Genomic DNA, 26,262 nt, shown 5'->3' on the forward strand with positions numbered 1-26,262 from the left:
ATCCTCTTCCAGCAAGTTATAGATTGTGATCCCTTCAAATGATCCTATTCCTGCTGAGTCTACCAAAATTACTTTTAAGGCCATCTTTAAACTTAATTTTCACTGGGTTTTGTAGGAGGTACTAAACAATTTGTTAGTCCCAGTGCCAAACTGCACATCAACAAATTTTATGAACAGTTATTTTTATCAAATGTCAGGTTCCTAACTTAAATATCCAAATGTCTAATGTCTATGGATGTCTACAAAAGGCCCAATAACTTAGCTGTGACATCAATTCTTATGCAAATTGAACAAAGGATACTTCATTGATAGGCTTTGTGCCCACTGTAGATGGTAAATGGGCACAACACATCTCTTCGACACAATGTTCCTGTACTGGCATTTCCATTCTTACAAAATTGACCAAAAATCTGAAATAACAAATAGCACGACTCGTTCACTGCTTTCCATCAGTAGCATCTTCAGTATAACTTGAATGCAACACATTTTGCTGCCACCTGAAGCCACTTTCAACTTAGTGCCAATGTTGCCAACAAAACCGTAACGTTTTTTGCAGTATATTTTAAATACAGAACAGTCACCATAGATTTGGGTGAGTATTAACTCTGTTCCATCTTTGTAGCTGATTGTGTCCAGATGCGAGGAAAGAGATGAATTGCGAAAGTTGAAATGATAAAGTTATTAAATAAACAATTTGCATTTCTTTCACAAATGAAAATACAGATGAGCTAAAGGATGGAATTGTTGGAGATAATTTTAGAAAATGAATTAGCTCTCCAAAGGTTAGGAAAATGTAAATGCAAATTACTTGGCTTGATGGCATTTATTTCAATCTGTTGAAGAAATTACAAGAGACAGCAAGAGGCTCTAGTCACAGCTTTACGATATATTGCAAATTATGGCAAAGGACTGGAGGGTAGTGAATGCAAATCTCTTCAAGAAGAGAAAAAGAGAGAAATTCCGAATAGTAATAGGCCAGTTTAACTAATGTTGTGACCGATTTCCTAGTATTCATCATCAGTGATTTAAATTAATGCAAATTTAACAAGTCATGAATTAATCAAGGCCAGCTGGGATGGATTTAGGCAAATTATATCAGAAATTCTGATCAACATTTTTGTGGAGGTGACTCATTAGATGAATATTGAGTTTAAATTGCTGTAGTGTAACAATTTCTCAGCAGCATTCAGTAAAGGTCTGTTGGGGAATTTCAGGTACAGTGCTGTGTTGCAGCATAAATTGAACAGGAAACAATTATGGGAAATGGATGTTGCTCAGAATAGTGAACTGTTTCAAGATATTTTATTAATTAACAGGGTGTGTGTCAATGGCTAGGCCAGCAATTTTTGCCCATCCCTAATTGCCCTTGAAGGTAGTGAGCTGTCTTCTTAAATAACTGAAGTCCATAGCATGTGGGTACATTCAGTGCTGTCTGGAAGGGAATTCCAGGATTATAACCAAGTGACAGTGAAGGAATGATGATACAGTTCCAAGTCAGGATGGTCCATGGCTTGGAGAAAAACCGTGAAGGTGTTGATGCTCCCATGCAGCTGCTTGTGGGCGGCACGGTGACACAGTGGTTAGCACTGCTGCCTCACAGCGCCAGAGACCTGGGTTCAATTCCCACCTCAGGCGACTGACTGTGTGGAGTTTGCACGTTCTCCCCGTGTCAGCGTGGGTTTCCTCCCACAGTCCAAAAATGTGCAGGTTAGGTGAATTGGCCATGCTAAATTGCCCATAGTGTTAGGTAAAGGAGTAAATGTAAGGGAATGGGTGTGGGTGGGTTGTGGATCTGTGTGGACTTGTTGGGACGAAGGGCCTGTTTCCCCACTGTAAGTAATCTAATCTGTTCTTCTCCTCCTGGTTGCAGGAGGTCATTGGTTTTGGCAGGTTATATCGGAGGAATCTCAGAGCATTATTGCAGTGAAACTAGATGGGACACACATCTGCCACTTGCATCAGTATGGAGAGGAAATGTTGATGGTTCTGGATAGGGTGATAATCAATGGACTATTTTGTCCTACATGGCATCAAGCATCGTGAGATTTGTTGAAGTTGCACTCATCCAGTCAAATGGAATGTATTCCATCACACTCTTATAAATGGTGGACTTGCTTTGAGAGATTTAGGAGCTGAGTTGCACACATCAGAATTCTTGTAGTTGGTCTGTTTCAGTTTCAAGGTTAATGGTAAGTGTCAGGATGTTGATATGACCTTAAAAATAAGATGCATGAGTAGGCTATACTGCCCTTTGATCCTGCTTCACCATTTAATAAAGTCATTGATGATCTTCTGCCTTAACACCACGTTTCCACTAACCTGTTCACAGTTTGTTTTCCTATCTGCCTTGGCCATAAACAAATTTAGCGAGCATACCATACCTTCTAACCTTTCATCCAAATCATTTATGTAAATTCTAAAATGTTGGGGCCCCAGTACTGATCCCCATGGCACACCTTTCATTACTTTGTAGCAACCAGAAAAATACCCATTTATGTCTTTCCATGACAATCTTTGCAATGCCTCAATAAATTCCTTCTGGAAACATAAGCACATATTCATAAAGTCATAGAATCCCTATAGTGTGGAAACAGGCCATTTGACCCAACAAGTCCACAATGACCTTCCAACCAAAACCCTACATTTACCCCAAAGAAATGCACCTAAACTACATATCCCTGAACATTATGGGCAATTTAGCATGGTCAATTCACCTAACCTGCACATCTTTGAATTGTGGGAGGAAACAGGAACACTCAGAGGAAACCCACACAGACATGGGGAGAACAAGCACACTCCAGACAGACAGCTACCTGAGGGTGGAATTGAACTCAGGTCCCTAGCCCTGTGAGGCAGCAGTGCTAACCACTGAGCCACTGTGCTATCCATTTCCCTTTCACCACAACATCTATCACTCTATCTACAACCTTCATCATTCATCCCTCCACCGATGCACAGTGGCAGATATGTGTAATGTCAAGATGCACTGCAGTAAGGTACAATGGTTCCTCCAACATTACTTTCCAAACCAATAACCTTTGCCAATTAGGAGGAAAAGGGCAGCAATTCCACAGGACTACAAGTATCTGCAAGCTTTTTCTCCAAGCCACGACATCATTATTTCAAATTGGTTAACATGATTTCTCTTCCAACAAACCATGCTGACTTGGCCTGCTTTGTGCAATTTATTGAAGTAGCCTGCTGTAGCCACCTTCACAATAGCTTCTAATAATTTCCCAGATGTCAAATTAACTGGCTTACAGTTTCCTGCTATCTGTCTCCACCAATAAACAGCTTTTTGAAAAATGAATTACATTTACTATGCTCAATGTAACAGAACATTCCCTGAATCAAGGAAGTTTTGGAAAATTAAAACTATGCATCAATTATTTGATTAGCCAGTTATGTTAAGACCCTATCATGGTCTATCAAGACCTTTGTTAGCTCTCAGCTCCAAAAGCTTGCTCAGTCACACTTTTCTTGTGACTTTAATTTTTCTAAATTCCTTCCTACCTTCCTACCTTCCATTTCCTGATGTACAGATATTTTGTGATGTTACTTGCAATTTCTGTTGTCAAGAGTGATACAAAGTGCTGGGTAAATTCATATGCCATCTCATTATTTTCCATTATTAATCCCATATACACACTTCATTAATTCACTCTTTCTTTGGATATGCCGAGAAAGCTCTTGCTATCATTTTTATTTCTTGTTAACTTTCTCTCATACTCTAATTTTCACTTATTAATGTTTTAGTTATTCTTTCTCCTTTACATTTCATCCAATTTTGAACTACCACCTGTCTTTGTGCAGTTTTTTTGCTTCTCCTTTAAGATTTATACGAGCTTTAACTTTTTTAGTGAACCACTGATGGTGAGACATCCCTTCCAAACGTTCTTTCCCATTGGAATATATCTAATCTATGTATTTTGAAATATCCTTTAATGGCCTGCCACTGAATCTTTATTGACATTTCTCTTATTCGAATTTGCCTGTCCTGTTTAGCTAGCTCTACTTTCATGCCTTTGAATGTTCATATTTAAGCTTAAAACATTAGTCTTGGACCCACTCTTCTCTCCCTCAAAATGAAGTAAAGTACAATCAAAGTCTGCTTGCTGCTATGTAGAGTCATCTCCACTGAGACCTTGATTATTCTTATTTCATTGCATAATACCAGTTTTGGTTGGCTCAAAAATATGTTATTCTCAGAAACTAGTTATAAAGTATTCTTCATCTAGGTTATTTTTGCCCATTTATTTTTTTTCCAATCCATTCATAAATTGGAATTATCCATTATCATTGTCATTCCTTCTTTATCCCTCCCTTTATACTCTGCCCTACTTTGTGGTTATTCTTAGGAAGCCTGGATATCATTCCCAAAGTGACTTCTTGCCTTTTCATTTATCAGCTCTACCCAAGCCATTTTTTTTGTTTTCTGATTCTCTGAATTTGGGTCAACTATCTCTATTGCATTAATAAAATCATCAATTAATGGAACCATCCCTCCAGCCATTCCTTCCTAAATGTCATGTAAACCTCAGTCATCAGATTCCAATCTGACAGAGAGTCAGACAGCCAAATGATGAATGGCCTCCTGTTTTGTAATCATTTTATGATTCTATAATTCAAACAGATCCTTTAGTCTTGGAAAGAGCATGATCGTGACAATTACTAATGACTCAAATAGAGAGGCTTTTTGTAACAAGCAGCAGCATAAAATACTTCAGGGAGGTTTGAGCATATTAATAGATTGGGAGAGAGATGGCAGATGTGATTGAATACAAATGTAAGATAATATATCCTTAGAGGCACAGAGATGCACACCATGGAAACAGACCCTTCGACCCAACTTGTCTATATTGACCAGACATCGCAATAGTCCCATTTGCCAACATTTGGCCAATATTCCTCAAGATCCTTTCTGTTCACCGATCCAGATGTATTTTAAATATTGTAATTGTATGAGCCTCCGCCACTTCCTCTGGCAGCTTATTCCATATATGCAGCACCCTCTGTATGAAAAAATTGCCCCTTAGGTCCTTTTGATACCTTTCCCCTCTTACCCTAAACTGGTGTCCTCTAATTTTGGACACCCCTACCCTGTGAAAAAGACCTCAGCTATTTAAAATGTTCATGTCCCTCATAATGTTATAAACCTCTGTAAAGTCACCCCTCAGCCCCCAATGCAGCAGGGAAACCACCCCCACCCCCCCCCCCCCCCCAGCCTATTCAGCTTCTCCTTTTAGCTCAAACACTCCAACCCCAGCATCAGCCTTGTAAATCGTTTCTGTTAGCTTCCAAGTTTAACAGCATCTTTCTTATAGCAGGAAGACCTGAATTGAATGCAGTATTCCAAAAGTGACTTAACCAATGCCCTGCACAGCCTCAACATGACTTCTCAACTCCTATAGTCAGTGCACTGACCAATAAAGATGTGTACCAAATATCTTCTTTACTACCCTGTTTACGTGTGACTCCATCTTCAAGGAACTACAAATCTCCACCTCAAGGTGTCCTGTCCTGATTTGCCTTACCAAAATGCAGGACTTCACATTTATCTAATTTAAACTCCATCTACCTCTCTTTGGCCTATTAGTCCATCTGATCAAGGCCCCATTGCATGCTGAGATAACCTTCTTCACTGTCCACTACACCACCAATTTTGCTGCCATCTGCAAGCTTACTAATCATTCCTTCTATACTCACATCCAAATAATTTATATAGATGACCAATCCATGCAGCACACCCCAGGTCACAGGCCTCCAGTCCGAAAAACAATCCTCCACCATAACCTGCTGCCTCTTACCTTTAGGCCAATTTTGTATCCAAATGGCTAACTTTCCCAGGATTCCATGTGATCTAACCTTGCAAACTATTCTATTTGGCAAAGGAAGTGAATGCATGTGTAATGGAGAAATACTGAATTGTGGTGATGTACAAATAATAAAAAAAGTTCGAATCCAAAGAAGGCTGCAAGTATAAGTAGATAAAACAATTAAAATCTGAATAGGCCAGGCTACAAGATTATTGCAGGGAAGATAATCTTGTATGAAATATTGGTCAGATCACAGATGTAGTTCTAAGTTCACTTTGTAAGTTTCCCCTTCCAGAAAGAGCATTAACATCATAAAAATATTGATACATCAATTAATAGGAAGCTGTAGCCTCTGACGGAAAGAACAGTTTTTGAAGCTATTAATGCAAAAGTGAAGGAGAAATGTAAAAGAGCATGTTAAAACAAGTAAAAGTTTTATAAGGTGAATTGGTAAGAACAATACTTCTGGTGGTAAAGTTAGTTATGTGTCATCAATTGTAGACTGTTACTAAAAATAAGGAGATACTAGGAGAAATTTCTTTTCAGAGGATTACTTGAGTATGTAATGCATTGCCACAAGGAATGGTTGAGGCAGAGATCCTCTTCTTTCAAAAAGAAATAGGAGAAATATTGTGCATTCTGTGGAAAGTCAGGGATGCTTCTTGCATCCAAAATATTACCATCTCTAGGTTTCAGAACTCAACCAATAGCTAGAATTACTATGGTACATCCATGAGGCAGAGGACTACATGCTTAGTGAAGTGGCCACTCTGTCACTTAAGAGTACAGTCAGAGAGAATGGGTGATTAATGGACAGATAATGCAGGAGTCCAAGGACGCCATCTTGCTGAATAATTGATTTTCTGTTTTTGATTCTGTTGAGGGCAGTAATTCATTAGGTATGTGCAGCTATGGTTGTCCCTGGCACAGGATGAGGCAGTTTCACAGGAGGGAAGGAAGAAGAGTGGATGCACAACAGTGGTCAGGGTTTCATTTTGGGTAGGGGAGGAGACAAGTGTTTCTGCAGCTAAAGACATGACTCCAGATTGTTGGTGCCTCCCTGGTGCCAGCGTCAAGGATCTCATTCAGTTCTTTATAGGAGAAGGTGAAGTGTCAAAGATCATGGTCCACATCAATAACAATGACAGGAGTTGAAAGAGGCATGAGATCTTATAAGCAGAGTTTAGAGAAGTAATAAAGAGATTTAAGAGCAAGACTCTGAAGGCAATAATCCATAATGCTAGTGAGGACAGAAACAGGTGCAGAGAGAAAATGAATGAATGGCTGAAAATTTGGTGGAGGTGGAGAGAAGGCTTTGGATTTGAGGAATGGAGACTGGTTGCAGGGCAGGTTGGACCTGTACTGTAAGATGGGCTCCACATTAGGATGAATATCTTCAGCATAGTTGGGAGGAGTTATTTGGGAACAGTTTACCATTGGTTGGCAAGAAATCTGAGAGAATATTCAGATGGGAGAGAAGCATAGCTGTTGGTGGTAGAAAGAAAAGCAGATATGTGAATTTGAAAGGCAACAGAAATGAAGGCCAACATTAAATAAGATCAAAATTCTGAAGAAAGATTAAAGGCATTTGGTTTGAATGCATGCAGAATTAGCAGCATAAAAAGAAGTAAATGGATATGATCTAACTGCTATTGCGTAGATGTAGCTTCAGAATTATCAAGTCTGGGGATTGAATATTCAAGGCTTTTTGAAATTTGGAAATAATAGCAAAAAAGAAAATAGATAGAGGAGCACTGAGATCAGTGTGAGAATATTGATCAGAAATTCAGGATGAGATTGAATAGTGCTAGGAAGCAGGAGAGGGAAAGCAAACACTGCTAGGCACTTTTGATTCTGTCCACCCAATCATAAGATAATGTAGGGCATTGCATAGATCTGGAAATTAGAGGAGATGAGTAATGCATTAATCATGAGAATCTTCAACCAACAAATAGGTTGGATAAACCTATTTAGAATTGAGCTGTGGAGGACCTGTCATGTATAAAAGATGGTTTTCTAGAACAGAACATTAAGAATCCATTAAACAATGGGCTATTTTAAATCTAATATTTGACACAAGAAACAGCTCATTAATAATCCCAACACGGGAGACTTTAGCAAAGAGAGACCAAATAATGCAGAATTTTACATCAAGTTTTGAAATGGCCTTGTTCAGCCTGAAATTCAGGTCTTAAATCTAAACAAAGAAACCACAAAGATACAAAAGCAAATTGCTTGCGATGATTTGAGAAGATACATTAAAATGTATCATAGGCATGCAAAGGTTAGCATTTAAAGAATTAAATGATTTACTGCAAATATGCATACTTTGAGGCATAAAAAGCCCAGAGGAAAAGTAATCCAAGTGTGACCAATAGGAAGTCAAAGATTGTTTAATAGATTAAAGATCAATTCTTATAAATTTAAAGTAAAAAGTTAGTAAACTTGAGCATTGGGACCATTTTTGAATTTAGCAAGGAAGGACCAATGAAAACCATAAGAAATAGAAACAGGAGGAGGACATTCAGCCCCTTGAGCCTGCTCTGCCATTCCATAGGATCATGGCTGATCCAACATTCTTCATGTCCCCTTTCCTGACTTTTTCCCGTAACCCTCAATTGATCTGTCAATTCCATGACAGATCAAGAATCTATTTATTTCAGCCCTAAATATACCCAAGAACTCTAGTTCCACAGCTCTTAGTGGCAAGGAGTTCCAAAGACCCACACCTCTCAGAGAAGAAATTCCCCCTTATCTCAGTTTTAGGTTAGCGCCCCTTTATTCCATGTCTACCTCTCTGCTCCTAGACTCTCTCATGAGAGGAAATATCCTCTCAGCATTTACCCTTTCAAGCCCCTTCAGAATCCTGTATGTCTTAATGAGATCATTTCTCAAACTAACAAATGGAAACAGAATGTGAAAATGAGCCAGTGAAAAACATGAACATTTCTATAATTACAAATGTGGATCCATTACAATAGAGGACAATTTGTAATACAATAAGGAAATGATAGAGAAACTGAAATACTTTTTTCTATTTGTCTTCACAGAGGAAGATATGGAAAACAGCCTCCCAGAAAATGAAGAACCAAAAGACACATACACACATGTGCACACACACACATTCTCTCTCCCTCTCTCTCACACACACACATTCTCTCTCCCTCTCTCTCACACACACACATTCTCTCTCCCTCTCTCTCACACACACACATTCTCTCTCCCTCTCTCTCTCTCACACACACACAGCACACACACACATTCTCTCTCCCTCTCTCTCTCTCTCACACACACACACACATTCTCTCTCCCTCTCTCTCACACACGCACATTCTCTCTCCCTCTCTCTCTCACACACACATTCTCTCTCCCTCTCTCTCTCTCTCACACACACACACACATTCTCTCTCCCTCTCTCTCTCTCTCACACACACACTCTCTCTCCCTCTCTCTCTCACACACACACACACACTCTCTCCCTCTCTCTCACACACACACTCTCCCCCTCTCTCTCTCACACACACAGCACACACACATTCTCTCTCCCTCTCTCTCTCACACACACACACACATTCTCTCTCCCTCTCTCTCTCTCTCACACACACACTCTCTCTCCCTCTCTCTCTCACACACACACACACACTCTCTCCCTCTCTCTCACACACACACTCTCCCCCTCTCTCTCTCACACACACAGCACACACACATTCTCTCTCCCTCTCTCTCTCACACACACACAGCATACACACACACATTCTCTCTCCCTCCCTCTCTCTCTCTCACACACACACACACCCCTTTCTGATTGATTTGTTCCAATGATTCTATTTCAGCTACCCAGGCTCTTGGTATTCAATTGTCTTTCTCTGGAAGGCTGCACTGGTTTGTAAGAAGTACAAAGTGACTGACTCACTCGGAAAATGTCTCTAATTTATCAAAAGTCACATCTCAGTGCTACAGGAAAGGCAACTACTTTTGGCCAAGTTGAAACTGAGGTTATTTTTGCATAGAACAGGCAGTTTCGACTGAAGGGAATCCTTCTGCATCTTTCTCTTTCTCTGTGTGTGTGTTTCTATAACTTGCTTCCAAGTCCAACCTGCCCAGTTAGCTGAAAACCAATCAGTTTCTTTTGTAAACAATGTTGCGGCTCCTGATCATCCTCACACTGCACGAATCATAGCTACAAAGCAAACTTCACAATAGATATTGAATTCCTTGCTGTGAAATTATGCAGCCACCCTCTTAAATCACTGTTTTCTTTTAAACAAAATATAATTTTGCAGTTTACAGATTTTAAAGAGACAAGAAGAAATTCATAGTTCTTACAGAATAAACAGCTCCTTCTTAGATTACCGGTGAAGTATTGCAAGGGTCAGTGCTAAGACTCCAAATATTCACCATCAATAACAATTATTTGGCTTCATAGACAAAATATGATTTTTCCAAGTTTGTCGATGATAAAACTGATTGGGAATATGAGTTGTGCTGAGGATACTAAGACTTCAAGGGGACTTAGGTTGGCTAATTTGCCAAGAACATGGAAGATGGAATGTAATGTGAAAAATGAGAAGTTACCCACTTTAATATGAAAAAAATACAAAATATTTCTTAAATGAGAAAGAGATTGGAAAATGTTGATGTATCCTTGTTTATGCACCACTAAATGTAGGATAAGCAAGCAATTAGGAAGCAAATATTATGTTGGTTTTTATTACAAGCAGTTTTGCTTGCAAATTGGAGGGATATGGGCCAGTTGCTGGCAGGTGGGACTAGATTGTGTTGGGATATCTGGTCGGATTGGACCGAAGGGTCTGTTTCCATGCTGTACATCTCTATGACTGGTTGCATTTCTACAGAGCCTTGGTGAGATGGAATATTGTGTATCTTTCTACCTAAAGGAAGGACATATTTTCCATGGAGGAAATGGGAAAAGGAGGGATTGTCCACTGAAGCAAGATTCCGATGAATTCTCTAAAATTTAGAAGAATGAGAGGCGATATCATTGTAATAGCCAAGATTTTTTTCAGATCTTAACAGGGTAATTGCAGGCAAGATGTTTCCTCTTGCTTGAGAGTGTAGAACCAGGATAGATAACCTGAGTAAGGGGCAGGCCATTTAGGATTGAGATGAGGAGGGATTTCTTCACTTGGAATGGTGAATCTTTGGACATTCCCATCCCAAGACTGAGATCAATAGATAGTGAAGACATCAAGGAATATGTGAATAGTGCTGAAAAATGTCACTGAGGAAATCTGGTCAAATGGTGAAGCAAGCAAGTTCCTATTTCCTATGCTGCTATATGATGTATAGGCACGCACAAGGTATACTGAGGTAGCAAGGCAGCAGGAATCATTTTCAATTGTTCTTGCCAGTTCCAAAATAAAATGAGCACCTCTCGTGCTGGATTTAAAATCCATTTTCTCTACACTGCTACAGCATTTAGCAGATGTAATAAAACACTGGCAGAAAACTAATGAATAGAGAAATAGAATTTTCAAGCTGATAATCTACACGCTTTTATGATAGAGAAGGTACAGTCATGTAGTCATTATGAAAAGAATAAAAATTGGATTTCGGTGAGAACCAAAAGATCAAGGTGGACTTAAGATCTGAGGAGATGATACAAACTTTGCAGAGATACAAGCTTATTCAACAAGTGATCATGCAGTTACTGTTTTAAGTGTCTTTGGAGTCTATACCGCACATTTGTATTAATGGAGAAGGGAAGGAAAAGTTTGGGAACTGTCAGCATTTTAACATCAGAATTCCTGGGTACCCCTACAATATTCCAAACAGCAATTCTGGTTTTTGTAGTCAAGTCACAAAGATAAATAGAGGGAAATGTAGTATTGAGGAAGTGGGGAGGCTACAGAAGGACTTGCAGGGAAGGTAAAGAAGTGGCAGGTGGAATACAATGTGGGAAAATGTGAGGTTATGTGCTTTGGTAGGAAGAATAAAGGCAAAGACTATATTCTAAATGGGGAAAGACTTCAGAAATCTGAAGAGCAAGGAACCTAGCAGTCTTAGTTCAGGATTATTTTAAGGTTAATATATAGGTTCAGTTGGCAGTTAAGAAGGCAAATACAGTATTAATGTTCATTTCATTGAAGTTTTTAAGGACACTTTCAGACCACATTTGGAATATAGTGAGTAGGTTTGGGTACCATCATAAGGGAGTGTGTGCTGACCTTGAAGGGGGTCCGGGGAGGTTTACAAGAATGATCCCGGAATGAAGGGCTTGTTATATGAGGAATGGTTGAGGACTCTAGGTCTGTACATGTTGGAGTTTAGAGGGATTGGGGAGATGTATTTGAAACTTACAGAATACTGATGCCTGGATAGAGTGGACATGGAGAAGATGTTTCCACTAGTAGGAGAGAGTAGGACATGGTGTGAAAGGAACTTAAGAACTGAGATGAGAAGGAATTTCTTTAGTCAGAGGGTGGTGAATCTATGGAACTCATTGCCACAAAAGGCCAAGTCATTGACTGTCCATAAGACAGACATTAAGAGATTCTTGATGAGTAAGGCGATCAAGGGTTACGGGGAGAATGCAGGAAAATGGGACTGATTCTGATCCTATATCTTATCAATGTCCTATATATACAGGGAGGTGATCGTCTAGTGGTATTATCACTGGACAGTTAATCCAGAGGTCCAGTAATGTTTTGGAGACCTGGATTCAAATCCTGCCATGGCAGATGGTGGAATTCAAATTCAACAAAGAAAATCTGGGATTAAGAGTCTAATGATGACCACAAAATCATTGCTGGTTGTCAGGAAAACCCATCCTGTTCACTGAGGTCCTTTAGGGAAGGAAACCACTATCCTTACCTGGTCTGGCCTACATGTGACTCCAGACCCACATCAATGCAGTTGACTCTGAACTGCCTTCTGGGCAATTAGGGATGGGCAATAAATGCTGACATAGTGTTGCCTCAATCCAAACGAATTTTTAAAATAATCTTATGGGATTGTAATCTCATAGCATGCCACATTAAATTCATTGTTGATGTAAAGATAATGTGCCTTTTTATTTTTCTGTAATTTTAATTATGGACTGAAATGATAAATGAACTGTTTTAAAACTAGTCATTCCTGAATGGATTACTGCCATATTCGAAAGCAAGTAACCTGATACTCCTTGTCTTTTAGGCAATAGTTAGGTGCTCACTTTTGATCAGCACAGACTTAATAAGCCAAAAGGCCTTTTCCTGCGCTGTAGACTTCTGTGACTAAATGTAAGTGACGTTTACACAGCAGCCTGTTAGAGCAGGAGGTAAGGTGTAGTTTGCAGATTGTCTGGAGGTAAGGGGTGTGTGTAAATGGTGATTCAGCTGGCAACAAGTAGCTGATTCACCTGGGGGACTAATAACAAGTTATCGATGCACGGCTTTCTGCCTGCCAACAACTATGTGACTTATTCTCAGACAACTGGAGAGCTAGGGGCTTTGAGCAGAATAGTGAGAAGCTCACGAACTGTGTTCTCCACAATTGAAATCCTTTTAAGCCTGAACGAAACAAGCTTAATCTTTAGTTGGAACAGGTGAAGTAAGCTGTGACTTTTAATTAACAGATCAGAACTTCTTTAATTGTGAAGCAGCCACCTTTGCAAACCAATGAAAGCACCAGGAGAAGAAAGACCAGTAAGCAGCATTGCGATCAGCAGAACCAAACCAGCAGATCTTGTGGACAGAGACCATTAAACTGCTTTTGCAGCTCTCTCCATCCAGAACACCCATTGTGTGTGTCTGTGTGTGTATCTGTGTCTGTGTGTGTGTGTGTATATATGTGTGTGTGTGTGTCTGTGTGTGTTTGTGTATGTGTTTGTGTGCATGTGTGTATGTGTGTGTGTGTATGTGTCTGTGTGTGTATATGTGTGTGTGCGTGTGTCTGTGTGTGTATGTGTGTATATGTGTGTGTCTGTGTGCATTTGTGTGTGCGTTTGTATGTGTGTTAGAGTTTTAACTAGTAGAGTTATATGTCAATGTTTTATGGATATTTACCTGTTGCTGGAGTCTATTTATTGGTAAAAAAAAAAGTGATTCTAGTTAAGTACAGAAATCTGGTCCATTTTTCTGTCATCTTGGGACCAAAGGTAGGTAAATCAAGGAATTCTGTGTACTTTCTTAAAACTTATAACTTTTATAATGACTCAGGGAATTGAGAGACTTGATTTCTAGTGCACTAACTCAGTGAGGCATAAGACAAAAATGCTGTTGATTTACATCGCCATGAGAAGAAAATTGCAGCTTGGGAAAAATATGACTGTTTTAGTTTACTCCAAATAAAACAATTTGATGTGGCACAACATAAAATACTGTAATATAATCGTGCATGCATGGGAGCACAGTGTAAATAATTACTGAGCAAATGATTAGCAAAAGCTGAGTCAATATAAAATTCAGTGACAGGTCAACTAAAGCAATATTATATAAGCCGGTAATTTTGAAACCAAATTCCGCCTGTCAGAATAAGTACAGTGTCTTTGTTAATTTGCTGTCTTTTCATTAGAAATACTGTACAAGAAGCCTTGATGTAACAATTTACAATGTTGCTACAGATAGTAAATCAGCAGTTCTATCCAGATTGATCTGATTTTGTAAATCATATGCAGTTTAATTTGAAAAAAACAAATTTAAATACAGAGCAACAACACTTGCATTTGCACAACACAAATTTGGTCAATAGAAGTAGATGTGTTATTATTAGAACTTGGATTGTTCTTACGTCACCTGAGCAAATCAAATTAGAATAAAAAAGCTTCTCTTCAATCATTAAATATATAACCCATATAAAGACTGAATCAGTGAATAGGAGTACCGCTCATAGTAATACTCATATAAATCAAAATTCTACCATCACCGACTGAGTGCTTCAATTAAATGTCGCTCAGTTGCATTTCTGAGTAAAATATTCCTACAGTCACTTTTCTTCTTTCTGTTTACTTGAGTGTTCAGCATTCATTATTGCGTGAGACATTTTATGGGTGTTGATTGGTTATTCTAATTAGTCTGTAAATTAACAAATCTACACTGCATTTTGAGTAGTTATTTTAAGTGCACTTGCCTGATTTGAATGCACTACCCATGGTCACTTGGGTTAAGGAACGACAAAAACAAATGAAAGATAAAAGAGTTTGCTGAATACTCTCCTGCACTTAACTGGTTCTTTGCTGATACAGACATATTTGAGGCCTAACCTTTACACAGTTATTAATATGTTGGGTTATGTTACTCTGTAAAGTCGCTAAATTTGTTTGCAAATCAGTAGCTTGCTCCTAAATTATCTTTACCAAATTTAGAGCTGCAGAAAAACAATTGGTTATGCTGAATTTACCATTTCATGTAATCCACATAATGTTTACAAGGCTGACACTAGATCTGTGATAGTTACCAGGCACAGACGTCAAATGGAAGTGTTTCAACAAAGTGGTCATGTTGAAAACAGCTGCCATTATAACTATCTGACTGTAATCCCGTCATTTCCATCATTTTTCTGTTTTCTCAAGTACAATTTCATTGACAACTAAAGAAACTTGAAAGGTCACTTACCAGTCTACAGACGTTTGTTTATAACCAATTGAACAAAGCGACTGATATTGAAAGTGAATAATCCCAGGGAAACCAAAGCCAAATGGCTGGCACATGCCCAACCCAGGATTATCCAAAACAACAACACAAGATATACAGCCCAAGCAGGAGTTTCAAGGTGATATTTTTCCACAAGATGTCACTATTATGCCTTGCAATGCATCATCTACATTATTATAGTAACTGTATTATAAAACTGAGTCTTTAATAGATTTGTCTCCCAAAAGGCTCCCAAAAGGCTACTCCAGGAGGTGGTTCAAGTTTTGTGCATCTGTTTTGCCCTGTAACTGATTATGTTAGAAAGTTCGTTCGACTGTTGCCAGGAATGGAGGGTTTGAGCTATAAGGAGAGGCTGGATTAACTAGGACTTTTTTCGCTGGAGCATTGGAGGTTGAGGGGTGACCTTATAGAGGTTTATAAAATTATGAGGGGTAGAGATAAGGTGAATAGCAGATGTATTTTCCCTAGGCTAGGTGATATTAAGACAGGGGTCATATTTTTAAGGTTAGAGGAAAAAGATTTAAAAAAGACATGAGAGGCAACGTTTTTACACAGAGTGTGGTTTTTGTATGAAATGAACTTCCAAAGGAAGTAGTCAATGCAAGTACAGTTACAATGTTTAAAATACATTTGGATAAGTACATGAATAAGAAAGGTTTGGATGGGTGTGGGACAAGTGCAGGCAAGTGGGACTCCTTTAGTTTGGGATTTTGGGCCTGTTTTTGTGCTGTATGACTCTATGACACTGTGAATGGTCTAACAGATTGGGTCTGTACTTTGGATTTCAGAAGAAAATGATCTTTTTGGAACTTAAAAGATCCTGAGGTGAGCTGGCAGCCTGGATCCTGAGAAGGTATTTATTCCTACTTGAGAGACTAGAACTAGGAACATAGGAACATAGAAACATGATTTGGCCATTCAAGCCTGAACTGCCATCTAGTGAGATTATGGCTGATCTGAGGCCTAACTGCATATCTCTTAATAACTTTGTTTAACAAAAATTTATCTCTGTCAGATTTAAAACAAACTAGGTACACAATTTAAAAATAAGAGCTTTCCCATTTAAAATGGAGATTACTATTCTATTCCCTCGGAGAGTCAGGAGTTTTTGGAAATCTCTTCGGAGGGCAAAGTGGACAAGATCATCAATATCTCTTATGGCAGAGGTATATATATTCTTGGCTAACCAATGAGTCAATGATTATCAAAGGAGGTGGGCAATATGAAGTTGAAGCCACAATCAGATCAGCCATGACTTTGTTGAGTGCTTGACATTATTAGCAATGCTTTGTTCAACAGCAAACCACTCCCAGAAGGCTATGTCCCAAACTGCAGGCACATATAGTGCTTAACCCTTTGAAGATTACACCAGGACAGGGATCGCAAAACCAGTTTTAACTCAATTGAAGTGTATTTGTGAGACTGAGCGTTCTCATGTGTACCTGCCTGGGTTCAAGTGTTAGTATGTTGTGGAAGTCAGAGTTTAAAAACTAAGCATCCTCTCATCGAGTGTGCGAAGCCAACTTGTAAGCAGCCAGACAAAAGGGAAATGTGACAACAAAACTACTGGTAATCTCAATCGCAATGGCGACAACATTCAACTATCCACTGTTAGCAAAGAATTCATAAACTGATCTGCATAACTTTAACTTTTTGTACTCTCCTCTTATTTCTAATCAGCATGCATTGCCAGCACTTAATGTCATGTCTAGTAACTAAAACTATTGCTGTTAATTCAAGAATGTCTGGTAAAATTGACTCATTTTAAGCTTTAAGTTCATTTAGGTTTGGGAGAAAGGTATCCACATGGATAGGGTTTTTTTTAATTTACTTTGTTCCAAATTCCCGAGAGGTGGGTGAATAAAGAAGAGAACCCAATTTAACAGTTTAACAGTTTGAGTCTTCCCATCTCGTATTATAATGAATTAGGAAACCTCACACAGGGTATGGCTTAATCTCAGATTGTTATCCGATGGAGTGATGGTATGTAAAGCATAGAGATTGGAGCAGGGATCAAAAACAATGGCTTCAGTATTAGCATGATTTATTTTGCTCATCTAATATTGAATGTCAGAAAAGCAATCTGAGAAATTAACAACAGTGAAGGAATCATGAAAGGTGGCAGAGAGGGAGTGTGCAATGATGTCTCTGTACATGTCATCCGGGGAGGAGTATAACTCAGTGATAGGATGGGGTCAAACATAGATTCTGACGGGCTGCCCAGGCGAGGGAGAAGGAAAAGAAGCCTGTACAAGTGATTTTCTAGCTTTCAACAGATAGAGAATGTAACCAAGTTGAGAGCAATCCTACCTAGCTGGCTGATGGTGTGGTCGATCATGTCCAAGGTTGCAAAGAGATCAAGAGGGACAAGCAGAGAAACTTTCGCATTGTTACAATCCCACATCAGATGTCATTGGTGATTTTCTCAGATAGTACTACAGGTCTGAGACAATGTGTGTACATGATAGGAGGGATTCACCAGGGGAATTCTGGAAAAGATGGGGACACTTGGAAGGTAATAAAATATTCAAATTATTTAGCGAGGAAAGAGATTTTGCAGACAGGATTATAATTTATAATGATGATAAGATGAAGTATTTTTTGAGAAGAGAGGTAGGTAATGAGAGTATATTTTAAAGAGAGAGGGTTCAATACCTGTTGGTAGTAAATATCCAAAACCTGGGATTTTCACAAAAGAAAATATTTATCTAAACAGGTATTGGGTTTTTTTCCAGGGGCTTCTGAAGGAGCTTACATTGGAGATAGGAATATAAGTAGTTGGCCATAAGAGCAAGTCAGACATCGAGAGTTCTCCATTAAGAGACTTGTCTCTGAATATCCCAAGGCCTGTGTACCAACTATAAGACACAAGTCAGGAGTGTGATGAAATTTCCCCACTTACCTGGATGAGTGCAGCTCCAGCAACACTCCAGACGCTTGACACCATTCGGGACAAAGCAGCCCTCTTGACTGGATCTTCATCCACAACTTTAAGCAGTCATTCCTTCCCCCCCCAGCTTTACAAGGGCATCAAAACGTGCCATCTAAAGGATACACTGCAGCAACTCACAACAAAGCAACTCTGACAGCACCTTCCAAACCATCAATCATTATAATCTAGAAGGTACATGGTAGCGAATACACAGGAACTACACTACCTGTATGTACCACCTATGATGATACCAACCTACCTTGCAAGTATATTACCATTCCTCAGGTTCATTGCCAAAAACCTGGCACAGCTTTCCAAAGGGTTTGAGTACATCTATAACAGATGGATTTCAATGCCCCACTCACCGCCCCACCAACGATCCCATAAAAGGATTAAAAATATACTGTGAATAGTAATAACAAGTGGACACATTGATTTGTTATGTGACCCCATGGCTGTTAGTTTCCAGAAATAACTAACCTTAATGCATATCGGGTTGTAATTTCAGAATGAGCAATTGTGTTCAGGAAAGGAGAGATATATTGCAGAGGAGAGAAAGCAGATGAGTTATCAGGTCAGAAGCTTGTCGGCTGGAAGATATCATTCAAGCTGCTCCTGGTCCATGAGCTGTTCAATAAAGACACTCATGTTATGACTTCGGGGGCTCCTCAGGTCAGGGAAACATGACTGATAAGAGTTTGAACTAAAAAGGTTCTTAAAGTGGAACTGAAAGGTTTTACTGATTTAATCTGGGAGTCGATTTGTTGCCCTTTATATGCCTCATTTCCAGTAAAATCAGGAGAGGGCATGTTTAATGCAATGGGAGTTAAGTTTGAAATACAACTCCTTGCCAGATTGAAACTCTCTCCTGTTTGTGAATTAAAATTGCTGTTAGTGAGGTAGACAAAATGGAAAGTGATTACCATTGCTTTTAATAGAAGATTAAAATCAGACCTTGCTGGATGCATTTTTTAACTTAATAGGATATGGGCAGTGCTGGTCAGGGCAAAATGTCTTGACCTTTTCTAATTGTCCTTGAAGAGAGTACAGGTGAGAATCAACTGTATTGCTGGAAGTTATACATAGATCGACCAGGTAAGGTTGGCAGATTTCCCCCCATTCCAAAGACATAAGAAAACCAGATTGTTTTTTCCAAAAGTCAATGATAGCTATTATGGCCATTCGGGAGAATATAAAGCTAACCTTAGTATACTGGCCAGTCGATCCACAGTAGCAGTTTGACAACCAAGAAGCAAGTAGATAATCTACGCCCATAAGAAATCTATTCAAAAACCTTATTTACACATGGTATAATAACTTCACATGCATCTCAATTCTCTATTTTTGTGATGAATTAGTATTTGAGTGGTGCTTTGTATCTTATCCTTAAAAGAATAGATTAAATCTAATTAACCGAGATTTTGAAAATACAGAAGTTTTCAGTTAAAAATGGTGAAGACTAGTCTGGAAATCACCAAAACCAATAAATGGAGACGCAATAAATTGATGTGCTCGTTTTTTTTCACATTTTAAGAGGTGTTACCCATTTCAGGTAAATGCACTAATCATTGTATTGAACAGTGGGTAAAGAAATTTAATACAAACACATCTGTTGATATTGTCAATAGTAATTTCTAAACTTGAACAATGTTTATCTTTTAATGATGCATTCATATCCATTAGGTTCTGCTCTAACCCTCCTCATCTACTTCTGAGGGTTCACATACTGAGTCGACACTCATACACTGACAAAGGGTCATGAACTGAAATGTTAGCTCTGAGTCAGATTTTGAGAGGGCTTTGAGGGTGTCAGCAGGCATTCTCTATCTATTGGGGTGAAGTCAGATTCATGGTGTGTGATAGCCAGCAATTAAATATGTTTGAGTGTTTGTCAATGACCTGAAGAGATTTGGAAAGCCATAAGCATGAAGAATGAACAGTCTAGTGCATGCTGGTTAACATGCGTCAGGAGCATAGAGGGAAGCCGAATGAAAATGTTGAAAAAAAAAATCAGGCTTGTTATAATGGAGGTGCTCAACTAGTGTAGATCTGTTGCCTTGTGAAAAATCATTTGACCACTTGTGTGCACAATGAGGATGCTGGTGCACTGAACTTCTCTGTGATCCAATCTGTAAGATTAAGGCAAATACAACCATGGCTGCTGTTCATCTTTGAAAATTGAAATCCAGTGCCAAATCCTAATCTCAGACTGTGCACACTTTCCAATTCGGGGCATTGCATATTGAAATAGCTTCTCATTTGTAAGCATACAGGGAGTGGGGTTGAGATCCAGAAATGATCTTGTTGCTGATTTCAGATTAAAAATCCAAAACCAAAACAAAGAACTGTGGATGCTGGGTATCTGAAATGGAAACAGAACTTGCTGGAGAAACTCAGCAGGCCTAGCAGCATCTGTGGAGAGACAAAAATAGAGTTAACATGTTCTAAAGAGGAGTCACGAGACTCAAAATGTTAACTCTGTTTATCTCTCAAAGATGTTGCTAGACTTGAAGAGTTTCCCCAGCAATTTCTGTTTTTTGTGAAAAACTCAACCCTCTCTTTCCCACTTCAGAGATGCTACCTCACCTGATGACTATCTACAGCTTTTTCTAAACTAAGAAAACCAAAGACCTGCGGATGATGGAAATCATAAAAAAACAGGAAAAACTCAACAGGTCAGCCAGCATCTGTGGAGAGAAAGCAGAGTTAACATTTCAGGTACAGTCAGCCTTCTTCAGAAGTGATTGTATCTCGGAAAAGGTTGGTATTTATGCTGAAGATGGGGTTGAGGAAGGGGGGAGGAGTAAAGGATAGATGGAGATGGAGCCCAGAGAGAGAGAAAACAACAGATGGACATAGAAAGGAATGGGAAAAATTCAGCCTGGGGGAGTCAATAACTGCTAATGGGGAGCATTAATAGCTGACAATGGGATGGTTGTGGTAGAAGACCATGTGGTTACAAAACATTGTGTGCGCGGGTTGGGGTAAGAACATGGGAGAAGGTGCTCAGGCCCTAAATAATTAACTTGACAGTGAGTCCTAAAGACTGCAGGGGAACCAAGCAGAAAATGTGATGCTGTTCTACCAGCTTGCACTGAGCACTGCAGCAATCTCAAGACAGAGATGTTGGCCAGGGAACACAGTGGTGTGTTAAAGTGGCAGGCAACTGGAAGCTCAGGGTCATTGTTACAGACAGAATGTGGGTGTTCTGCAAAGCAGTTAGCCAGCCTGCACTTTGTTTCCCTGGTGTAGAGGAGACCACATTGTGAGCAGCAATTATGATTGACAAGGTTGAGTGAAGTTCAGGTAAATTAGAGCTTCAACTGTCTGGTGCCTTGGATAATGAGGAGGGAGGAGATGAAAGGGGAAGATGTTGCACCATCAGTGATTGCATGGGAAGGTGACATCAGGGTGTAGGGAAGTGTTGGGATTAGAGGAGGAGTGAACAAAGGTCTCCGGAGAGAATGTCCCTGCGGAAGTCTGACAAGCAAGGGGAGGGGAATATGCGGTGTGGCATCCCGCTGGAGGTGACAGAAATGATGGCTTTATGATCCCTTGAATGTGAATGCAGGTTGGATGGTAAGTGGGGATGAGGGGGACCCTTTTGCTGCTGTGGGAGAGAAGAGAAAGGGTGAGGGCCTAAGTACGAGAGATGGGTTGACCCCGGCTGAGGGCCCTGTCAAGTCCAGTGGTGGGAAATCCTCAGTTGAGGAAAAACATGGACAATTTGGAGGCTCCCTTGTAGAAGTTGGCCTCATCAGAACAAAAGTGACAAAAATGGAGAAACTGGGATAGTGGAATAGTGTCTTTACAGCAAGCAGTGTGTGAGGATGTAGAGTCAAGGTAACTGTGGGAGGCAGTGGGTTTATAGGAGATATTAGTGGAGGCCTATCCCCAGAACTGGAAACAAAGATGTCAAAGAAGGGAAGGGATGAATCAGAGATGGACCAGATGAAGGTGAGAGGTCAGTGGAACGCGGAAGCCAAATTAATAAACTTTGATAGAGAGAGAGAGAGAGAGACAGAGAGAAAAGTAGCACTGATAATGACATCAATGTACTGAGGAAAGTTTTGTGGGGACAGACCTGAGTAGGTCTGGAACAAGGCATGCTTGTTACCTGAACCCCATCGGTAGTGAAGGGTATTGGTGGCTAGGGGCGGTACAGACCTTCTTTCCAAGAAGAAGTGGAAAGCCCTGAGACCAACCTGGTGAGGGATAGACAATGTAAAGGGATTGCACATCCATGGTAAAGTTGAGGCAACTGGAGCCCATAAACTGGAAATTCTGAAACTGACATAAAGTGTCAGAGGAATCGCTGATGTAAATGGGAAGGGACTGGAGAGGAGAAAATTTTGAGTCAAGGTAGGAAGAGATGAGTTCTGTGAGGCAGTAGCAGGCAGAAAAATGGATCTGCACAGGTACTCCTGTTAGTGAATTTTGAGAAGGAGGTAGAAATGGGCTCTGTGATCTATGAGCTTGGAAACTGTGGGGGGAGATCACCAAATCCACATCTTCAAGTACCATCCACTTCCTCCATCACCAGTGGTAGCAGTTTGTACTATCTACTAAATGCATTACAGAAGTTCATCTAAGATCCTTAGACAGCACCTTCCAAACACACAATCACTTTGTTCTAGAAGGACAAGGGCATTATGGGAGCATCACCACCTCTAGGTTCCCCTCCAGGCTTCTCACCATCCTGACTTGGAAATATGTTGCCTTTTCTTCACTGTCACTGGATCAAAATCCTGGAATTCCCTCCCTAATGACATTGTGGATCAACCCACAGCAGGTGGACTGTAGTGGTTCAAGAAGGCACAACCTTCTCAAGGACGATTAGGGATGGACAATAAATGCTGACCATCCAGCAATGCCCACACCCCATGAATGAATAAAATAAATGAAATGAGTTTAGTGACTGTTGTGGTCATAAGAGTCAGGAGTTCAATGGTGGGGTCATGGTCCGGGGGGGATATGAGGAGGTCGGATAGAAAACAGCAGGCCGGATTACAAAGATTCCTGAAGAAGGGCTTATGCCCGAAACGTCGATTCTCCTGCTCCTTGGATGCTGCCTGACCTGCTGCGCTTTTCCAGCAACACATTTTTCAGGCCTGATTACAAAGTCAGTGTTATACCTGAGGGCACAGACTGCAGTCAGTTCAGAGAGAGATAGGTTGGAATGGGTAAGGGTGGGGTGGGTAGGGTATGTGTGTGGGGGGGCAGAGAAATTCAGATTACCAACGTCACGTTAAAAGTTCTCAATGAACAGGTCAAGTGCAGGTAAAAGGCCAGAGGAAGGGGTCCAAGTAGAGAGAGAGTGTTAGAGGTGCATAAAGTGTTCTGTAGGATAGGAAGAGCAGTACTGTTCAAAGAAATGGCCACAGAGAGCAAGTCAATGGAACTCAATGTCTTGTTGTGCCTGAAATTCATCGAAGTGGAGGTGCAGAGAGATAAAACTAAGACCTTTGTTGAGTACAAAACATTCAGCATCAGAGAGCAAAATGTCAGAAGGGATAGTAAATATATGACAGGAGGTGGGGTTGGGAGAGTGGATGGAGTCAGAGTGAAGGGAAGGGCGGGGGATCCAGTGGGACATGGGTATATCTCAGTTTATGCATCTTGCATTCCTTAATGCCTGAAAGGGAAAGAAAAAGCTTTTTGTTAGAATGTTAAATGAGCCAGAGGATGAATTGGTGGTGAAGGGCATGGCAGCTCTGAGCCGGTGTGAGGTGGTGCTGATGGAGAGAAAGTTGGAGAGTGTGCAAATGGCAATGAATGGCAATGAGTGTGGATCTCAGGATGCAGGGAGAGCAGCTGTCTGATGAGCACTGCACATCACAGAGAGACCTGTGATCCTGGGTGGATTCAAAACACAAAGGATGAAACTTCAGTTGAAATCCACATGGTGGTGAGTCTGAGCCACAGCCAGTCACTGATGAATATGATTTTGCTCGGAAGCCAGTTTTGCCAAAATACATTGTCAAACACTAGGAGTAACAAAAAAGTATTGACGGGGAAAGAGAAAAAGGATTAAAATTGAAATCCTGTCAGAAAGAGAGGATAAGTTCTGAAAAAGGGTCATTGGACCCAAAATGCTTTCTCTCTACAAATGCTGAGTTTTTCCAGCAATTTCTGTTTTTGTTCCAGCTTATTCTATTTTGACTCCAACCTTCTAGAACCGACAGTATGTTGCTTCAGAATAGTTTTACTTTGAGTTACTAAATATGAGATTCCTATTGAACTGTTTTTTCACGACTTCATTGTTCTGGAATGAAAGTGGCAAGATGGCAGAAAACCATTCTAGGTGTTTCACAGGGTCTTAATGTCCGATTGCTGAGCTCATAAAAGTAATCTGAGATGGGATAAAGGCATGGACTGATTTACTGAACCACTGAGTGTAAAAGCTGAGACAACATTTTCATTTCAAGCATATTTATTTTGCCCTCATGTATGAATAGTTTTGAGTTTTCATCCAATAGAAGAGTGATCGATTTACTAGTTTTAGGAATTGATATGATTATTTTCACAAGCTTAGCAGAAACTTCAGAATTTGAAAATAAACTGGCATCTTATAGAATCAGGGAGAGCATGATTTTTATTGGCAAGTGATTAACCTTTGAGAAAGCTACACATTCATGCCCACTAAAGACATTGAATAATGAATACATGCTTTCTAATACAGAACCTAAACATTCTAGTAGGAGACTAGAAGCTAAAGGTTTTCATTCAGCACTTGTCAGAATTAGGCTATAAGAAACAAGCTAGGAAAGATGCCATTTTATGCAGAATGACAAACGGATCCTGATTAATTGGCCATTATTGGTATGGAAATGCATCCAGAACAGTTATCTTTAACCTTACTTCTTAGACAGCCATATTAATTCTGAGTGCTCAGGGTGTTGCCATGGGATAGAGCACAGGTTGGCTGTTACCATGACCCCTTTTTTTGAAAAGATGCAACATCTGATCAAATTCCTTTTTACTGACAGAAAACAATGTCTTCAGTATTTTTATGTGCTGGCTTCCCAACTGGACCAAACATCAGCCATGGTCTAGAGTTTGCTTTGGAATATACTCCATGATGACATCAAACCACATAGGTTAGAATTAGAAACATTTGATTTGGGGTGGCCACTCTAGTATTAATAAAGATACCTAATGACTCGATATGTCGAGATTATGAACAATGCCTTGGGCATTTTGTGAGAATTTTTCACAGGCAGAAGTGACAGCCAGGGCCTTCTTCCTAATAACTATTCACCTGTTAGAACTTGTGCAACTACACAGGAATCGGAGCTCTTATTTGATTTGAATGGAAATGAAGCACTGAAGTATTTTGTAATATCAAGCCTTAGTAGATAGAAATGTGGCTCAATTGTGCATAGGATATTTTATGGTAAATGAGCACATGTAACCTACTTCAGTGCTTGAGCAGTATAAAATATTCTACATAGAAATAACATTACTTGTAACAGTTTTCCTTTTAAACAGCAACTTTTTAATTGCAAAGCAACATCACCTTATAAAATTACAAGTATGTCAGGATGGACAGCTGAAGATGTCTGAATTCAATTGTTTTACTGATGATCTAGCACTGCTAGTAATTTGGGTTGATATGTCCACATCCTATCTTTCCTGAAATTTCCAAGATTTATTTCAGAAAATTCCTCTGTTAACGTTTTCGAAAAGGCATCCCGGTGGAATTTTCCTGCCAATAATTTAAGTAAAAATGTTGATGTGAAACTAAAATGAAGTATTCCATTTTCTATTCATGCCGCAATTTATCAGAATAAATGTCATCCAATTGTGTTTTGCAAAACATTGCCATAGTGCATCTTACTTAAAATGAGTGAGCATGCCAATTAGCCTTTCTATTTTATGTTGACTATTACTAGGTGACCAAACACTTAATTGCATTTCA

The 26,262-nt window shown here is 39.7% G+C and overlaps 1 protein-coding gene and 1 long non-coding RNA gene across 3 annotated transcripts in view; one reads left to right on the forward strand and one right to left on the reverse strand.

Moving 5' to 3' along the window:
* LOC148150607 (uncharacterized) overlaps nucleotides 1-9,011 on the forward strand; it is a 44,607-nt gene extending 35,596 nt beyond the window's left edge. The window contains exon 3 of the long non-coding RNA XR_015753616.1: nucleotides 8,867-9,011. This is a non-coding gene — a long non-coding RNA (uncharacterized LOC148150607). The remainder of the gene's footprint in view (nucleotides 1-8,866) is intronic.
* Nucleotides 1-26,262, reverse strand: part of pkib (protein kinase (cAMP-dependent, catalytic) inhibitor beta) — an 81,112-nt gene that overhangs the window by 48,668 nt on the left and 6,182 nt on the right. The window contains exon 1 of one of the 2 annotated variants that reach the window (XM_087976088.1): nucleotides 15,371-15,392. The exons of the other annotated variant lie outside the window; for it this stretch is intronic. The gene's annotated coding sequence lies outside the window, so the exon portion shown is untranslated. Of the gene's footprint in view, nucleotides 1-15,370; nucleotides 15,393-26,262 lie in introns of those variants that run through there. 2 annotated transcript variants of the gene reach the window in all.

The sequence above is a fragment of the Chiloscyllium plagiosum genome, unplaced genomic scaffold, assembly GCF_037043375.1.
Source record: "Chiloscyllium plagiosum isolate Xiang-an unplaced genomic scaffold, Cpla_swu_hap1 HiC_scaffold_3, whole genome shotgun sequence".
NCBI classification, from domain to species: domain Eukaryota; kingdom Metazoa; phylum Chordata; class Chondrichthyes; order Orectolobiformes; family Hemiscylliidae; genus Chiloscyllium; species Chiloscyllium plagiosum.